The 18,535-nt window shown below is 40.8% G+C and overlaps 1 protein-coding gene across 2 annotated transcripts in view; it reads left to right on the top strand.

The window, feature by feature from the left end:
* Positions 1-18,535, top strand: part of sgcg (sarcoglycan, gamma) — a 493,040-nt gene that overhangs the window by 872 nt on the left and 473,633 nt on the right. For both annotated transcript variants that reach the window (XM_048598066.1, XM_048598067.1), the window contains exon 2: positions 7,903-8,004. The gene's annotated coding sequence lies outside the window, so the exon portion shown is untranslated. The remainder of the gene's footprint in view (positions 1-7,902; positions 8,005-18,535) is intronic.

Below are 18,535 nucleotides of genomic sequence, written 5' to 3'. Positions count from 1 at the left end.
TTCCACTACGGAGGAAACCCGGAAGTGAGGCAATCCATCGCAACGGACCCCAGAGTTTAAAAGCCAGGCGGGAAAACACACCGACGCTTCATCAGAGGCTGCACTTAGGATGTTACCAAGCACGGTAACAAAACGTCTGCGGAACAACAAACCAGCTCAGCGAGCCAACCAACCTCAACACCCACAACCCGAGCTACAAATCTACTCCAAAACCTTAGACTTCTATATGGTCTTTGTGATGCTGTATTGACTAACTTCCCATTACAAGGTCTGAACCATTACTGCAACCTGTTGATTAGTTTGGACTTTCTCGTTTGCCATCAGTGACTGAATTACTGGTGAAAACAACTTGATCACTTCCTCAATGTTGTTATCAGAATATTTCTTCTTGTTTATCATAATATTCATGATGGTCATTGTGGATTCATCTTTGGAAGATGAGGTCAGTTATTCTACTTAAACTTGTCCCATTCTAGTCATCTCCACATCTACTGTGTTGCTTGAATTTTTCCTAGTCAGTTGTTCACTGAGCTATGTTGCAATCTGACTCAATTCAGTCATAGATGTTAGAAATATCTCGAATAGGGTATTATATTCAATTGCTGCCTTTTTGTTTGCTTTCAGAACTGAGTTCTGTAGAAAGGTCACTGGACCCGAAATGTTAACTCTGATTTCTCGCCACAGATGCTATGTTTGACGCTGGGTAGCCAACAAATGTTGAAAGTCAAACTACAATTTTCACCTGCTGAGATTTTCCTGCAATTTCTATTTTTGTTTCTAATTTCCAGCATCTACAGTTCTTTCACTTTTTTACCAGGTTTGGAGGGACTGTCTTATGAGGAGAGATTTAGTAGACTGGGCCTGTACTTGTTGGAATATAGAAGAATAAGAGGTGACCTTATGGAAGTGTACAAGATTCTTAGAGGATTTGACAGAGTAAATGCAGGAAGGTTGTATGCCCTTGTAGGTGAGTCTATGACCAAAGAGCATAATCTCAGAATAAGGGATCACACCTTTAAGACAGCGTTGAGGAGGAATTTCTTCTTTCAGAGAGTTGTGAATCTGTGGAATTCTTTACCGTAGAAGGCTGTCACATCTGGGTTGTTAAGTGTATCCAACATTGAGACAGACAGATTTTTGATCAGTGAGGGAATCAAATATTATGGTGAAAAGTCAGGGAAGTGAAGTTGTGGAATAGGCTGAATGGCCTATTTCTACTCCTATGTCTCGTGGTCTTATTTCATTCTCCTGTTTCTCCACATAACTAAGAACCATGTCCTCAAGACCATTATAGTAGCGTTCTTTTGCACCATTTCTAAGACCTAAAGTGTGGTGCTCAGAGCTGTCAAAATGCTCCATCCAAGGCCTATCCAATGGTTTATAATGGTTTAGCACAATTTTCTTCCTTTTCACTTTATGCGTCTACTTATAAAGCCAGTTTACCAAGTATTTTCAGCAACTTATCCTATCATTTTCAAAGATTTATGTACAAACTCTCCCAGGCCTCTGTGTTCCAACATCCCCCATACCCTGTAAATTATGTTTTAATGTTGGTTCTCTTAATTCTCCCCACCAAAATGAACTACTTCACACTTCTTGGATGGCATGGTGGCTCAGTGGTTAGCATTGCTACCTCACAGTGCGAGGGACAGGGGTTCAATTTCACCCTCAGGCAGCTGCTTGTGTGGAGTTTCCACATTCTCCCTGTGTGTCTGCATGGGTTTCCTACCACAGTCGAAAGATGTGATTGGCCATGCTAAATTGCCCATCGCATCTGAGAATGCACAGGCGAGGTAGGTTTGCCATGGAAAATGTAGGGTTACAGGGACGGGGTGGGTCTAGATGAGATACTCTTTGGAGGGTCAGTGTGACTGATCCAGATCTGGACCTTGGTGCTTTACTAAAACTTTTTAAAAAATCAGTTGATGCTAGGTTAATGACCTTTTTATCCCTTTCCCCTTTTTAAACAGATGTATAATCATTGCAATCTTTTCATCTTCTAACACTGCTGTCAAGTGTCAGGAGAATTGGAAGATTGTAGCCAGAACCAATGTCCTTTTCCACTTACTTACCTCAATGTCCTAAAGTACATTGCATCTGGACTGGGTGACTCTTCTTAGTTGAGTGTTGCTAAGTTTTTAAGTATCTCTTTATTTTTCTCCAGATCAGGATCTCCAGTTCCATCATCCTCTGTGCCAAACCAGACCAAGCATTGATTTACCTTTCAGTCAATTTTGGTCTGAAAGAAGCCAATATTTCCCACGACCTGCCTGTGTTCAGATTTGCTGATTTACTGCAATGTAAAACATATCTAATAACATAATGAGTTGGTTTGCACTAGTCATGTGGATACTCTAATTTGACTCATAGGTAGAAGGCTTCACAAGTGAAGTTATCCTCAGTGAAATTATGCTATTCTTTGTAAAACCTATCTCTCCTCAAAAATGTTGATGCTTTTGGTTTAGTTGTTACTGTGTTATTATCCCACCAACACTCCTTCCCCATCCAATGTCCTAATCACCCTTCCAAAACAAAATGCATTTAACATGAAATTGTAATTCTGATATGAACAAAGAATAGAACCTAATGCATTGAATACAGATTTGTTTGAGTGGCCCAAGACTATCTGTATCATATCCCATCTTTTCACATGTGTAATAACTCAGGCAGCCCAACTGGAAAGGAACATCATTTATTGTTGAACAACAACATAGAGCCAATACTTGTGACATAGATAAGACAGTCTTCGACCAGGACTGACAGTTTTACAGACCCATCCCTGTATCTGGTTTATTTTTTTTTAAAAATCCACAAGTGCATTTACACACAATGAACAGTTTTCCCACCACCAAATCACCATTGGGTTTGTTTTATAAAGGGCTTGGGTGATGAATTCCAGCTGGGCAGGCCATTGCCTGTGAAGAATATAGAACCTAGAACAGTACAATGCAGTATAGGCTCTTCTGCCTACGATGTTGTGCTGACCTATTATCCTACTCTAAGATCAAACTGCCCTGCATACCCTGCATTTTACTATCATCCATGTGCCTATCCAAGAGTCGCTTGAATGTCCCTAATGTATCTGACTCCACTACCACCGCCAGCAGCACAGTCCACACACCCACCACACTCTGTGTGAAGAACCTACCTCTGACATCTCCCCTATACCTTCCTCCAATCACCTTAAAATTATGCCCCCTCATATCATTTCCACCCTGGGAACAAATCTCTGGCTATCCACTCTATCTATGCCTCTGATCACCTTGTACAGCTCCATCAAGTCACCTCTCATCCTTCTTCGCTCCAATGAGAAAAGCCCTCGCTTCCTCAACCTTTCTTCATGTGACCTGCCCTCCAGTCCAGGTAGAATCCTGGTAGATCTCCTCTGCACCCTCTCTAAAGCTTCCACATCCTTCCTGTAATGAGGCGACCAGAACTGAACACAATATTCCAAGTGTGGCCTAACCAGGATTTTATAGAGCTGCAGCATAATCTCACGGCTCTTAAACTCAATTCCCCTGCCAATGAAAGCCAACACACCATACACCTTCTTAACAAACCTATCAACTTGGGTGGCAACTTTGTGGGATCTATGGACTTGGACCCCAAGATCCCTCTGTTCCTCCACACTGCCAAGAATCTTGCCATTAAGCCTGTATTCTGCATTCAAATTTGACTTTCCAAAATGATTCACTTCACACTTTTTCAGGTTGAATTCCATCTGCCACTTCTTTGCCCACCTCTGCATCCTGTCAATATCCTGTTGCAACCTACAACAGCCCTCCACACTGTCCACAACTCCACCAACCTTTGTGTCATCGGCAAAATTACTAACCCATCCTTCCACTTGTAAATTAACACAGCAGAGCTTGACTGGGAATCAAACCTGGGCTGTAGCGCTGAGAGGCTGAATCCTAGCCACTAGACCACCAGGGAAAGCGACAAATGCTATGTTATGAAGGGAACCCATATTCAATGAGGTCCAGAGGGCGATTAATTAGTAATTCCCCATGGCCTTAAAGGGGTTATCACACTCCTCCCCCATCTGAGTCCAAGAGACTCACCCCTTCTCCTACAATAACGGGGTGTCCTGTGTTGTTTTGTCCATGGCCCCATTTCTGTTCCATTTACTGGTCTGATCAAGGTGTATTTAATAATTAGGTGAATGTCTCTTCCATGAAGACCATTGAAGAGTTATTGCAGGAGGATTCGTCCTCCATGGCCTGTCAGTTGAAACAGTCGCCTCTGTTGAGGGTTCCCCAGAGTTGGTCATTGTGTTTTCTCTTTAGTTTGTGATCTTCTCCCAGTTTTGACCATATACAATACCAGATCTGATTTTTTTTAAAAAGCGCTCCCAGAAAACCTTGAGAACCATTGTCAAATTTCCTCACTTGGACCGTGTCTCCCCCAATAATTGTTGAGAGTTAGGAAAAGCTTTGACTCCATTATATTCCTTGGAGTTGGAGTCACTTTTTATGGATTTCTCCTTCTCTATTGAGAGGGTATAATCCATTCTTGTCAACTCTGTGCACAAGGTACATTACTTCATTTACCTGGAACACAATTTTTTTTTTCCCTTTTTAGCCTGATGCTGGGCCTCAGAAAAATACAGGAAAGCCTCCCCCAAACTCTCCTTTGCAGTTGCTCATGCAATTAAAATATATTGCAGATAGACTGCCACTTTGGGCACCCCTTGGAAGGTGTTCACCATTACCATTTGAAAGATGGCATCAGCCAAATATACCCTAAAAGGCAAGTGAGTGTAATGATACAGTGCTTTCTGAGTATTTAGAGTCACATATTTCCTGGATGACCCCTCAACCTCCAGTTGTAGCTCATATTCAATTTAGAAAAGATATGACCGCAGCCAGCTTTTCTACAAGTCTTCAATGCATGGTCTAGGGTATCTATCTGCATGGGAAACTCTGTTGTCTGTCAACTCATAATCCTCACAGAGATGGACCGAGTTGCCAGGTTCCTCTAGACATTCCAATTCAGCCTCTGCTCTGGTTCATAGGGCACTGGTCTTGCCTTGAAGTTTTTAGGTCAAGCCTCTGGGTGTACATAGATCTTGCCCCCGGCGCCTTTTTATCTTCCCAAGGCCCTCTTCAAAAGCTCCAGGATACTTCCCAATGACTTCATATAGATCTCTAGTACCCATTTTAAAAATCTGTTGCCAATCCAGGAAGATTTTCTGTAGCCAGCCCCTTCCCAAAAGAATGAGACCAGGTCTTTGTATCACCACTAGGGGGAGTGAGACAGTCTGCTGTCCCTGTGTAACTGGGGTTACTGTGGTCCCAATAATAGATGAGGACTGTTCAATGTAAGCGGCCAGTCTAGCCTTGGTGTCTTGCAGGCTTACAGCAAGATGCCCCTATGGGGTTTTCTAAAGGTTTGCTCCCCAGCAATATACAGCGGTACCTACATCTACCTACATGTCGAGGGGGTGGCCTGAGTGGTTATCTTAATTGGAGCCACTTTGGAGCAGTGATACAATTTAGTTGTATCAATTCCTCATCCTCAGCTTGGTTTATTTGCAAAGCTCTGACTTGAAGTGGCTTCACTCTTTGGTCTGGGCAGTATGCATTTCACGTATTTTGCTCACCTTGTCTCAGATGAACTCTATGACCTCAAGTGTGGCATGGACATTCCTGATCCACACTGTATTGTGGAGAAATGTCCCATCCAGTTCTGGAATGTTGCAACTTCTGATTCCAATCACCATTCCTTAGCAACCAACAGGAGTCATGAGTATTATCCATTGGGGACTTGGGACTGCAGTTTAAGGGTAGCCCAAGGCTGAGGATGGTATCGTGTATTGAAGCTTGAAGCCCCTGAGCCTCTCTTTTCCATATTTCTACAGGAAAGGGCCAGTTCTATTGCTTTCTCAAGGTCCAGATGTGGTTCAGTCAATAGCATCCTTTGAGTCGCAAATTATTAATTCCACAAACTAAGCGATCGCTTAACATTTCCCAAATTGCTGACCTGTACTCATAGTGTTCTGCCAACATCTGAAGTCTCATCACGAATTCAGTAACTGGTTCTGCAGGAAGTCTGTCTGCCATGTTAAACCCCTAACATTGCAGTATAACAAATGGTTTGGGGTCATGGTGATCATCGCTCAGTTTATCAAAGGATTTTGACTTGGGCTGTTGGATAGGTTAAACTTTTATGATGCTTAAAGTCAGGCGTCACAAGTGGTTAGGAGAATGACTTTTTAACAGTGATCTTTGTAGATCCAATTTACCTGAAAAAAGTGAGGTTGTTGACTTGCTCACCGAGCTGGTTTGTTTTTGTTTAGATGTTTCATCACCATGCTAGGTGACATCATCAGTGGAATCTCCAATGAAGCAATGTTATTCTACTCCACTTGGAATTTAACGAACCGGACAGTAAAAATTCCAAGCAGAGTAGAACAACATGGCTTCGTTGGAGAATCCACTGATGATGTCACCTAGCATGGCATCGAAACATCTGAACAAAAACAAGCCAGCTCAGCAAGCAAGTCAACAACCTCATCCACAACCTGAGCTACAGATCTTTGCCAATACTTTAAGCCTGAAAAAAGTATCTCCTTCTTTCAGCGTACTGGGGCCAATCCTCCACGCCCACATCATAATGTACTAGTTTCCCAATATTTTTCATAAATCCCCGTCACAGTATTACTGGGTTTGTTGAAAGGCAAAACTATCCAAAACTTGTCTTTGCTCTCCTCACCAATGCAATAACTTAGGAAGTCCAACTGGAAAGAGGCATCGTTTATTGTAGAACATCAAAATAGAGCCAATACTCATGGCGTACATTGGCTAGTCCCAGTCCAGGACAGATGGTTCTGCAGACCCATCCACGTTGGTTAGAAAAATAGGAAAAGTGAAAAAAAAGCAGCATTCATGGGTCTGCTTTTTTTTTGATTTTCCTATATTTTTAACCAACCTGGTCAGTGATGTTATTACACACCTCTGGAACAGGTAGGATGTGAACCCGAGTCTCCTGGCTCAATGGTAGGGACAGTACCACTGCACTATAAAAGCCCTTGAGTTCCTTTCATATACATATACAGTGAGACGAAAATAGAAACACTGCTGTGAAGAGACTTTATTCTACCTTCCACCAGGAAATCACCTCTGTGGCCAATTGTGTATCAACAAGAAAAGCCTGTTAAGGGCAATGCTGACATCAAAACAGTGAGGGGGTAGGGAGAGAAGGAGGGGACTAAATCAAACTGGAGTTATATAGGGAAATAAAGCACTGTATCCCTGCAGTGCCCACGTCTCCTAGTCAGTTTATTTGGGTCACTTTATAAAGGGCTCAGGTGATGAGTTCCAAATGGGTAGGCCATTGCCTGTTACCCCAAGGACGCTCATACTTAACAAGCTCCTTTAGGAAATTAATTAGTGATTCCCCATGGGCCCTAAAGAGGTTATCATGACATATCTCCAACATGACATTGTCCTGAGCTAAAGAGAAAATGAACATTGTCAGGCATCTGAAATCCAAAGCCACTATGCTCTATGCTTTGTAGCAAAGCTGCAGCACTATTGAGGGGAAAGGGCAGTTTGCCCTGGTGCTGGGACAAAACCTGTTCCTGTTCTCATGTGAAGTATTTTTTCAAATAGAATTTGTACTACTGGGTTGCAGGGGTATCAAGAGTTTAAAGGATACCATTGTGCATATTTTGTTTACAAAACTTTGGATAAAATCCAACAGCCGCTTTCCAAGTATTTATTATAATCCGGTCCAGAGGTTTGAAAACCTCCCACTAATCAGTTTTGGAAATAGTAGTAAATATTTTGAATGCAAGCAAAGAAGAGGAATCTGGGCAGGGAATTTATAAAAGGCAAGGGTGCTTGGTACACACACAATTAGTTTGAACCATGACAGACCTAAATTTATAACCTGCAGCTGTTGGATGTCTGATACGAGTCTCAGGACTAAACAGCAGTGTGAAACACAGGAACCCAGGGAGACTTCCACAGAAAAACAAGCCCAGCGCAAGAAACTAGGGTAGGAAACAGTTCAACTTGGTAGTTAACCCTGACCTTTATTATATCTGTTACTGTATTTTTAATAAAATGTTATTGTTTGTATGTTACCTTTTCTTTAAAAGGAGATGGAATTTTTGTTTCCAGCAAGACTCTATTCAGACTCTTCTTTTTTTGACAGGTTTCCAGTATGATAAGTGGAGGTGATTGTTGCTTATTATGAGATACAGATAAGTTTTAGTGAAGTTATTTCACATGATAGATAATAAAACCATGCAAGATGTTGCAGTTAATTGATGCCTAGAGACGTCAGCTCTAAAGCACTCGGAATTAATCAAGCTGTGTCCTTGTTTATGTATTGAGTTATTAGATCTAGCAGTCATGGGTAATATATTTCACCTTGCTCCTGTTCATGCCACAATTTGCAATGCATACAAATGTTGAAAAAGCTATCATAAAATATGCTTAAAGTTAATGTTCATATGTGATGTCAGTGATAACTTCTGATGTAATTTGCAGAGTTTTCCAGTTTCCAAAAATGCATTTTCTGCTTTTTGCATTTGTTTTCAAGGGGAGATTACAAATGAATACTTTGACAAACTTAGATGATAAATATAGACTGTCAAGTTTATATAAATTTTCCTGAAGCAATCTGTTAATCTAATCGTGTGGCAAAAGTATCTGAGGCAGGGTGTGGCTCAAAAAGTTCCTTTCTACAATTAGAACACAGGCTTCACATTAGAATCTGATAGCAGAGAGGAACGTAATTTACAAATGATGTCATGGGTCAAATTTCAGAGATTGGACAACTTAGACATTTAAACCTTTTAAAACCTGGAATGTCTGCACCCCATCACTCTTCATTATTGCAGCATACCACTCAGCAAATCTTGTCTTTTATAACTAATTTATTTCTGGTTTCTTTTACCTAAGTACATATGAGAAAATGTTTCAATGACGTGATTGTTTCTAAATTGCTCTGGCCTGAACTCTTGTTAAATCATCTGTGTGAAGCCAGGGTCATGAAGTCTGTAACATTCACAAGCAAAGCCAGACTGGATCTCAGTCTTGCGAAGAAAAATATATTCAATATCAAATCTTAAAATCAGAACTTGTCAGCATTGTGTATCATCAAAGTTTTGCAGAGCAAGATTGCGATATTTGTAAAGGAGCAAACAAAGATTCAAAGAGAGTGTGGGCTGATGTTATGAAGCAAACTCAGCAGCCGCTTTATGGCATCAGTGTAGAGGTCAGAATGTGACTCCTGACACACCATGTGAGTACATTTCTCTATTAATTCTTTGCCAGGCTTAAAATACCCTTGGACCAGAGCACTGTAAGCACCATGTGTGAATTCCAATGTGAGTCAATAAACAGCTAGAGGAGCTAGTTTGAGCACCAATGCATACTGTCTTTTAATTTAGATAAACTCAGATGTGAGCTCCCAAGTTCTAAATCATCTTTTTCAGCCCCTGTTTCCTGACTTGACTATTGCATTTAATAGAACTGTCAGTCTGATAACTCAGATCACTAGGCACTTTCAGAATAGATTTAAATGAATTCTTATCATTTAATGAATATATATTTTGAAACTTCAAATTTAAACCTTATGTTTGCTAAACAATTTTAAAAATGTGAAGCACTACTTGGAGCGAATTTTCCGCTGGATGATAATTCAACTGTTTATTTATTGTTCTTAAAAAGCATTACCAGAATACTCCATTGCTTCATTCCATTAAGCTTCTCATTCCTCAACAATTTCAGCTCCTTTCTAAGATCCTGCAAACTGCCCTATTCTTGATCACTCCTTAATATATGGTATCTTATTATTGCCTCTTTTATTTCTTGGAGCACTGGCTACTATTGAATAAGGTAATGGTTCAGAAGAAGTGAATGCTCGTTATGTTGGCTCCAGTCTTTCTGCTGATGTCACACACAGCCAGTGGGTGGGGACAGGAGTTCTACATTAGTTTTTGAAAGCAGTAGATGCATCTCTACTAGCTTCCTAAAATCCTAGTACCCGTGCCTGACCAAATGTTGTTGTACTCATTGCCATCACGCAAGAAACCTTCTTGCTTTCTAAGGACGGTATCTCTTCAGTAAATACTACGCAGTGCTACATCCTACCATTAATCCCTCAATAAGCCCAAGACAAAACAAAGAAAAAGGTGGACTATTGGAACTCCCTAAAACAATCCTGAGCCAGTACCATCTACTGCTAGAGATGGCAAAGCACATGTACCAGAAGTGGTCACAGGGGAAAATATCTCACTTATAACTTCAGAAGCGTGAAGTCTGTTCTTTCCTTAAAAATAACCCCATGACCATTTCATTTTATACTCCACTTCTATCCTTTTCTTCTCTGATTTTTCTTATGTCTGTGCCTCCTTGCTCCATTTTTATCTCACTCATTGCTGTACCTTGAACTCTTTCAGTTTAGCTTTCAATCCAGTAGAGTTCCAAGCAAAACCTGATCAAATCTCAACTTCTGTATTTTTAAAAAATGATGATTCCTTCTGGTCCTCCTCCACCTGCATAGCTTTCAGAATTGTTGCCCATGGAATCCTCTCAAGCTTCTTCACTGTATTCAACTCAGTGGGATTACAATCTCCTGCTTGTTTGAAAGGAGCCCAAAAGAATATGCAATAGCACTTTGGCCATACATTGTAAGGTTGCTTCTCATGTATCCCTAAGATTAATTCACGCATCTCTCATGTTTTAGGTCTATATGATGATCCTCAGTAGCAACGGAAATGAATTTGTTCAAATATTCTCCTGAATATTTTTCAAAATGCTGGAAAAGTGATGTAAATATTTATCTGAGGCATCTGCAATTCTTGCACTGAAGGTGTGGCAGATGAACAGGAGAAGCATAAGTTCATTCCCTTTAACCATATCTACATATGGAAAAGCCTTCCACATAACACTGCAGCTTTAATTGTACATCACAACTCTTGACTATTACTGCCCTTATGAATTCTTGCTGTCGATGAACCAGAACTTTCTTCAGCTTAAAATTGAAAGATACGGATTTGGCTTCTTTCAGACATTCCATGCTCTTCTTCCCTGCTGTTCTCAGATCAACGTGAATATCAAACCCCCTGTCTCCACAGGTCAGGCCTCAATTCTATATTTATTGTACAATTTTAACTGGAAAGTGCTTCACAGCAACCCTGATGTTTTAGGAAGATTATTAGTGCCCTCCAGATATATCCGTTTGCACAAGCGACCACCTGCAGTTTGCTCCAAACATAAACGACAAACTGAAGACACTTTTTTAATAATATGGCCTGAAATTCCTGGGTAAGTGGCATTTCTGGTTGCTCTCCAAGATCCTGGGGGCAGGATCTATGATCAGGAAGAGCACATTGTACTTAGAGATTTCTACAGCCTCTTTCTCTCTGCCTGAAAGTGAAACACTTGAAAATCATTTCTCTAGGTGGACACATCCTGGGCTTGAAACAGAAAGAGTTTTCAGCTGAATGTCTTCAGTTTCAAGGGACCTGTTACCCATTTGAAAGAAAATCCTTTTAAAAGTTGATTATTTCTCTCTCAGGGCCTTCCTGGGTCTTTTCTGGGATATTGGCATTACTTGTGTTAACTCTTAGCTGGTATGAGTTCCGTTAAGAGTACATGGAAAGTCTAAAGGGTGGATTCCCAAAGCAAACCTAGAAACATTCTCAGATTCACTGTCTAGATAGTGAAAGGGGAATGCAAGATATGCTGTTGGTATTCCCTGTTGACTAGATTTTAATGGTCCTGTCTAAAAGTGACCGAGTCCTGAAACAATTGGAGTCCAACCCTCCCCCACACCAGAACTTGTGTTCCACTCTGCTCTCTGAGCCTGGGATTTTAGATCCTTGCTCTCTGAGAAAGCAGATCTAGTCACAGCCCTTGAAAAATGGCAGCGTCAGAGGTGGATGCTGTCTCTGTTGCAGGGGTACATTACTGAATGAACAATCAGTACCAATGCTCATCATGTTTCATGAGCTCTCTGTAAAATTACACATTATAAGGTAGATTTGCTGCTACCATTCTGTTTCGGGGTAATGGTTGACAGGGCCAGTTTGGTGAAGTGTTGTAGAGGGAAAACAAAAAGAAGAGATTCTAGACTTAACAAGATGTAGTTTATTGAATGATAAATATTGAATGAGGCACAAGTTATATTGATTGTTAGAGACAGTATGAGGCAGACCTGGATGGTAGGTCTGTCCCCATGTCCATATGACATCATTGGAGTAGATTACACTTAACTTTCAAATCTTTACACCTTTAAACCACAGGCATAATAGCATCTTTAGCGTCTGAAAGGCATTCAACTGAACAAAATAAACAGCAACTGAGACTGGTAAGTCACCCCCTTTAAAGCAATCACTCTCCATCAAATGACCAATGGCTATAGCTGTGGCCTGCTGTCAGTGGTGTCTTAGGTTGGGATTTGAATGCAGGAGATTGTGAATTTAGTCAAAAAGAGAAGGGAAGCATATGTAAGATTTAGAAAACAAAAATCGGACAGGACCCATGAGAAATATAAGAAAGTAGGAAAGAACTTGAGCAGGAAATTAGGCAAGCAAGGAGGGGCCATGAAATGTCCTTGGCGAGTCAGGTTATGGAGAATCCCAAGGCGTTTTATACATATGTTAAAAACAAGAGGATAACTAGGGAGAGGAAAGGACCACTCCAGGATAAAAGGGGGAACTTGTGCTTGAAGGCAGAGGATATAGGCAAAATTCTAAATGCATACTTTGTATCAGTATTCACCCAGGAGAAGGATATGGAGGGTAGTGAGATTAGTGTAGGACATGCTAATATAGTAGGGCATTTTGAGGCCAAGAAAGACATGTTGTTGGGTTACTTGAAGAGCATTAAGGTGGATAACTCCTCAGGATCCAATGAGATCTACCCCAGGTTATTGAGAGAGGCAAGAGAAGAGATTACTGGGGCATTGACCAGGATCTTTGTATTCTCTCTAGCCACTAGAGAAATCCCTGAGGACTGATGAGTAGATAATGTTTTTCCTTAGTTCAAGAAGAGAAATAGAAATTACAGACTGGTTGGGACGTTATTGAAAAGGATTCTTAGGGATAGATTAATGTGTATTTGGAAAAACATGGCCTAATTAGGGACAGTAAGCATGACTTGATTGATTTTTTTGAGGAGGTAATGAGGGTGATTGTTGGACCTTGTTTACATGGCTTTTAGGAGGGCTTTCAACAAAGTCCATCAGGGTAGGCTCATCGAGAAGATTAAGATGCATGGTGACTTGGCCATTTGGATTTAGAATTGACCTTCCCATAGAAGACAGACGATAGTGATGGAAGAGTGCTTTTCTGGCTGGAGGTCCATGACTAGCGGTATTATGCAGGGATCCATACTAGGACCTCTGCAGTTTGTGATTTATATAAATGACGAGGATGAAAATGTAAATGGCATATTAGTAAGTTTGCAGATGACACAAAGATCGGGGAGTTGTGCATAGTCAAAGGATACAGCGGGATATAGATCAGTTCCACATATGGGCAGGGAAATGGCAAATGGAATTTAATCCAGGCAAGTGTGAGGTGTTGCACTTTGGGAGATCAAATGTTAAAGGAAAGTGTACAGTTGATGGCTGGACTATAACCTGAACTGATGTGCAGAGGGATCTTGTGATCATAGCTCCCTGAAAGTGGACTTGCAAGTAGATAGGGTGGTAAAGAAGGCAGATAGCGTACTTGCCTTTATTGGTGGGGGAATTGAGTACAAGAGTCAGGAAGTGAGGTTGCAGCTTTGTAAAAGTTTAGTTAGGCTGCTGTTAGAGTATTGTGTTCAATTTTGGTCGCTAAATCACAGGAAGGATGAGAAGGGTTTGGAGAGGGTGCAGAAGAGGTTTACTTATATGCTGCCTGGATTAGAGGGTATGAGCTATAAGGAGAGGCTGGAAAAACTCGGATTGTTTTCTCTGGAGCAGCGGAGACTGTGGGGAGACTTGATAAAAGTATATAAAATTATGAGATGCGTAGGTAGGGTTGACAGTCAGAATCTTTTTCCTAGAATTGAAATGTCTAAAACAAGGGGGCATGCATTTAAGGTAAGAAGGGAAAAGTTCACATGCGATGTGGGGGGCAATTTTTTACACAGAAAGTGGCAGGTGCCTGGAACAGGCTGCCAGGAATGGTGATGGAGGCAAATATGATAGGGGCATTTAATGAGCTTTTAGATAAGCACATGAATATGCAAGGAATGGAGGGACACAGACCAAGGGCAGGCAAAAGGGATTAATTTAACTTGGTGTCATGTGTTCAGCATAACATTGTGGGCCAAAGGGCCTGTTCCTCTGCTGTACTGTCCTGTGTTCCATGTTCTATCTTTTGTTGGCTTTCAGAATTTTACGAATCCCTTGGTTTACCACTAATGATTACCACATAGTGTGCATTTTTCTTTCAATTAAATACTATCCTTAACTTCCTTGGTACATTATAATTGTTTTATCCCTTCTTCCTTGAATCCTTCTTCCTCATTGGAATTTGCTGTGAGTCATGAACTATTTTCTTGCCATTGTTTTTAAACTGATATTTCTGCTAAAATCATTTTCTAATCCACTTCGGCTAACTCAGCCCTCATCCCTTTGTAATTACTCTCATTTAAGTTTAGTACAGTTTTGTTTTCCTGCCCCAAATTTGTCACCCTCAAACTGTGTGCTAAATTCTACAAGGTTATGGTCACTAATCCATAGTGGAACTCTTACCTTGAGATAATTTATTAAACCTGCCTCCTCGCACATTACCAGATCAAAAATAGCCTGATCCTTGGTTGGATTCGCAATATATTGTTCCAGGACATTCTCTCGAATACATTCTATGAATTCTTCCTCATGGCTACCTATGCCAGCTTGATTTTCCCAATGTACATGAAGATTAAAGTCAGCCGTGATTAGCGTTTTGCCATTTATACATGCCCCATTATCTTCTGATTTATTCTCTGTCCTACAGAACTACTCCACCAATCACTTCTTTCTCTTCCCAATTCCATTTTATTCTTTTGAGACAAGAACAAAATAATTATTTTAATGTAAATAACTGGAAGGATCCTGGAGGGTATCAGATAGTCCTGGACTTATTATTTTTCACTTCTTTATAATCGTTCAGGATTCTTGTATCAGGTCAGCCTATGCCTTTATGTACATGTTATAGCTGCAGGATAACTGCAGATATAAAAATTAGACTGAAAAACTCTGAAAGAAAGGAAAAGGATTCACTCAAAGCTTGAGCCTATCTTCCTTTTTCAGATAAAAACCAAAAGAACTGCGGATGCTGTAAATCAGGAACAAAAACAAAATTGCTGGAAAAGCTCAGCAGGTCTGGCAGCATCTGTGAAGGAGAAAACAGAGTTAACATCTTGGGTCCGATGACCCTTCCTCAGGACTTCCTCAGTTCTGAGGAAAGGTCACCGGACCAGAAACGTTAACTCTGTTTTCTCCTTCACAGATGCTGCCAGACCTGCTGAGCTTTTCCAGCAACTTTGTTTTTGTTCCTTTTTCAGATGCTGCTCTGTTCTTCAAAAGCAATATAATTTATTTTCACTTCACCAAAAAAAAACACTGTTCCATTTCAAGGATCTGTTCTGACCAAACAAATTCATAAGTAGATAAATAAATCAGTGCAGCACTTTCCAGCCTCCTGCCATATATGGTCCTGTAAGAAGGTTGGGATGATGTGGTTACACTGCAATTGTGTGATGGCAAAGCCCAAAAAGTACATCACTTTGATGCTGACCCTTTTGGTCATTACTTTACATGTGTTGCAAAAGCTTATGAAAAACACACCTTAAAAACTTGAGACTGATTTGTGCTAAGTTTTGCAGTTGGGCTGTTCTCACTCTCACTGAGGGCATTCCTAATATATTATTGATATTTCTGAATCAGTGCCTTGCTCATGACATGGTGTGAATAATGTATTGTGAGATTATATTTTTCCCACCATGCCATTAATGATTTATAACATTCTGACGTTTCACTAAATGAGTAAAGTATGAAACTAGGAGCTTTAGGATCTAGTATCTGAACATACTGCAACACAAGAAAGAGCAGGGCCATTCATCCTGCAGAATACGAGTTGTGTTTATATAGCAACTTATCACTTCAAAGCATCTCAAAAGTGCTTCACACAATGAATTGCTTTTGTAGTGCATCAACTACAGTTGACAAATATGGGAACAGTTCTGTGCTGACAAAGCACAACATACAACACAAAAATAAACTTACTTCTAATGTGTTCTTGCTGATTGTTTGGGGAATGAACCTTAGCTGGAAGGCCAGGAAACTCTGTATTCTTCTTGAACTAATGCCATGGGATCTTTAATGTCCATCCAGATGTTCGGAAACCATTTTAGCACGGCTTCCTCTTTAAATGCCACAGCAAGACCATGCAGCAAGATCCAATACAGCAATGCATACAATGAGATTTACATCCTGGAGAACTGAAAGACTGACATAATGAAAACAACATACAATTTGAATAAGCAGAGGAAATTGTGACAGAAAACATGCAGGAAGATATTAATGCCTGTTCAACAGAAGATGTCACCTTTTGTACCTACATTTAAAAAGAGAGATGATGGTAGAGCATCAAGGATTGGGGCAGGTGTAAAGAATTATCAGATGATGCACTACAAATCGACAATGATGGGCAATTTAACAGCATGCAGTGTGCCATTGGGTATGGCAATTCCGTGAACATCTGTGAACAAAACCCAATGACAGGAGCAAGTGCCCCTGTTGCATCATAAGTGCCAGATTGTTGAAGGCTGTCTCTCCAGTTCTTGACAAGCAAAGTATTACCAATTTCTGTGGCACCATCCTTTCATTTTTCTTATAGATCAGTGCCCAGAACTACTGTACTGGCAGGAATGTGCTAAGGTGATGAGACTGTCCCTTTGGATGGCAGCATGTGTACCTCCCCCTTAGCTAGATTTCCCTCGCAGAAAATGTGCTGGAGGTCTTTATCAGAACTTGTCTGCAATAAACTGAGGGCTGCCTCAGTCCCAAAAGGTTTACATAGACACCCAGCAATTCCTCATGCATTCATTCAACTGGTGCCTTCAGTGTAAGGCTCCTTCAACTGCTGTGCAAAACTGCAAATCATCTGAAAAACAACAGATGTTGGAATGACACAGGAGGTCAGTCAGGGAAAAGAGGTTAGTAGTTTCTGGATGCAGTTCTCTGAGCTGCATTTTACAGGGGTGGTGATGGGGGCTCATATCCCCCTGTAGAGAATTTGGTTGCAAACAGACTAACTGTTTAAAAAAAGCACCTCCCCGCATCAATAACTCAAGGGGATGTGGGGCAAGAGGGTGTGGTCAGCCCTAGTGAATATAATTGAATGTGTCTGGGGTTATCAGTTGGAAAGGAATTATTGGGAGGGTGGGGTGGGAGAGTGGGAGAAAGGGTTTAGAGGCTGAGTGGGTAGATGGAGCCACAAAGGTGGGAGAGATAACATGTTCGTGAGGGTGCTCCTGTTGGGAGCTTCTATTTCACCATGTTTCTTCCCCAGTTTTCACCCAAGACAGTGAAAGTATGGGATGGTGTCCTTCATTCCACCTTCCCCAGCCACATGTTATAATGTACCATTTCCCATGAGCTTCTCCATTTCCGTTCTCATGAGGCCTAAGGGTGGGCAGCCTGGCTGATATCTTCCCCATTCACCGTACACAGGGATTGCTCAGGGTGGGCAGAGAGGCAGTGGGTTAGCCACCCACATCCCCTAAACTCCTGCAAGCAAATGCCAACAGGGAGGGCATAAAATATCAACCTTGTATGTTCAATGGGGAGAACCACAGAACTGAGCCGGTCTTGTCTTTTACAAGTGCCGTTGTATCTGCTGTAGACAAGTCTAGATTTTTCAGTTTTTATTTCACATGCAGTTTCAAAAAAAACAGCAAAGACAGACAGCGTTGTGGGTTTAAATGCATCTGCAACCCAGCCAATGCAATGCCAATTTTGTCAAATTTGAGAAAGTAAGCTTCACATGAATAAGTAAAGGCAGGAGTAAAGAAAACCAACATTAATCGTCATCCTATAGTGTTGGCTGAAGGCTCACTTAAACTACATTTCTAAGTAGCTAACATGCAGAATATCACATCCTCATTCTCAATATTCAGTTACAATTACGTTGTTGTATAAAATGTGTTATTTAGTTATACAGCAATGGCACATTGTTTATACCGTTGTTTTGGACTTTTCACTGAAGCTTGGCGTCCCTATAACTTACTTTGATTTTAGAAACTGAGAATGTGCAGATGAGTTGAGTCACCTCCAATTCTGATTTGGGGGTAGAAAGCCCATAAATCTCAAATAGACATTCATGCTGTTAAAGTCATTAAAACTCTTAAGATATAAAATATTGTCTTTTGGTACTATTTGGGAAAAATATAATCATTCTATAATGTCCTGAATGATATTCAAAATGCAAATATTACCCAAAGTTAATACTGGGCAGTTTCAATATGGAGATGAGAGAATTTGGAAGTTCTGGCAGCTTGAGATTACACAGAGCAGAATAATTTTATCTGTTGCT

This window comes from Rhincodon typus, chromosome 6 (genome assembly GCF_021869965.1).
Source record: "Rhincodon typus isolate 14 chromosome 6, sRhiTyp1.1, whole genome shotgun sequence".
NCBI classification, from domain to species: Eukaryota; Metazoa; Chordata; class Chondrichthyes; order Orectolobiformes; family Rhincodontidae; genus Rhincodon; species Rhincodon typus.
The sequence above is the reverse complement of the archived record's forward strand: the minus strand, read 5'-3'. Positions and strand labels throughout refer to the sequence as shown.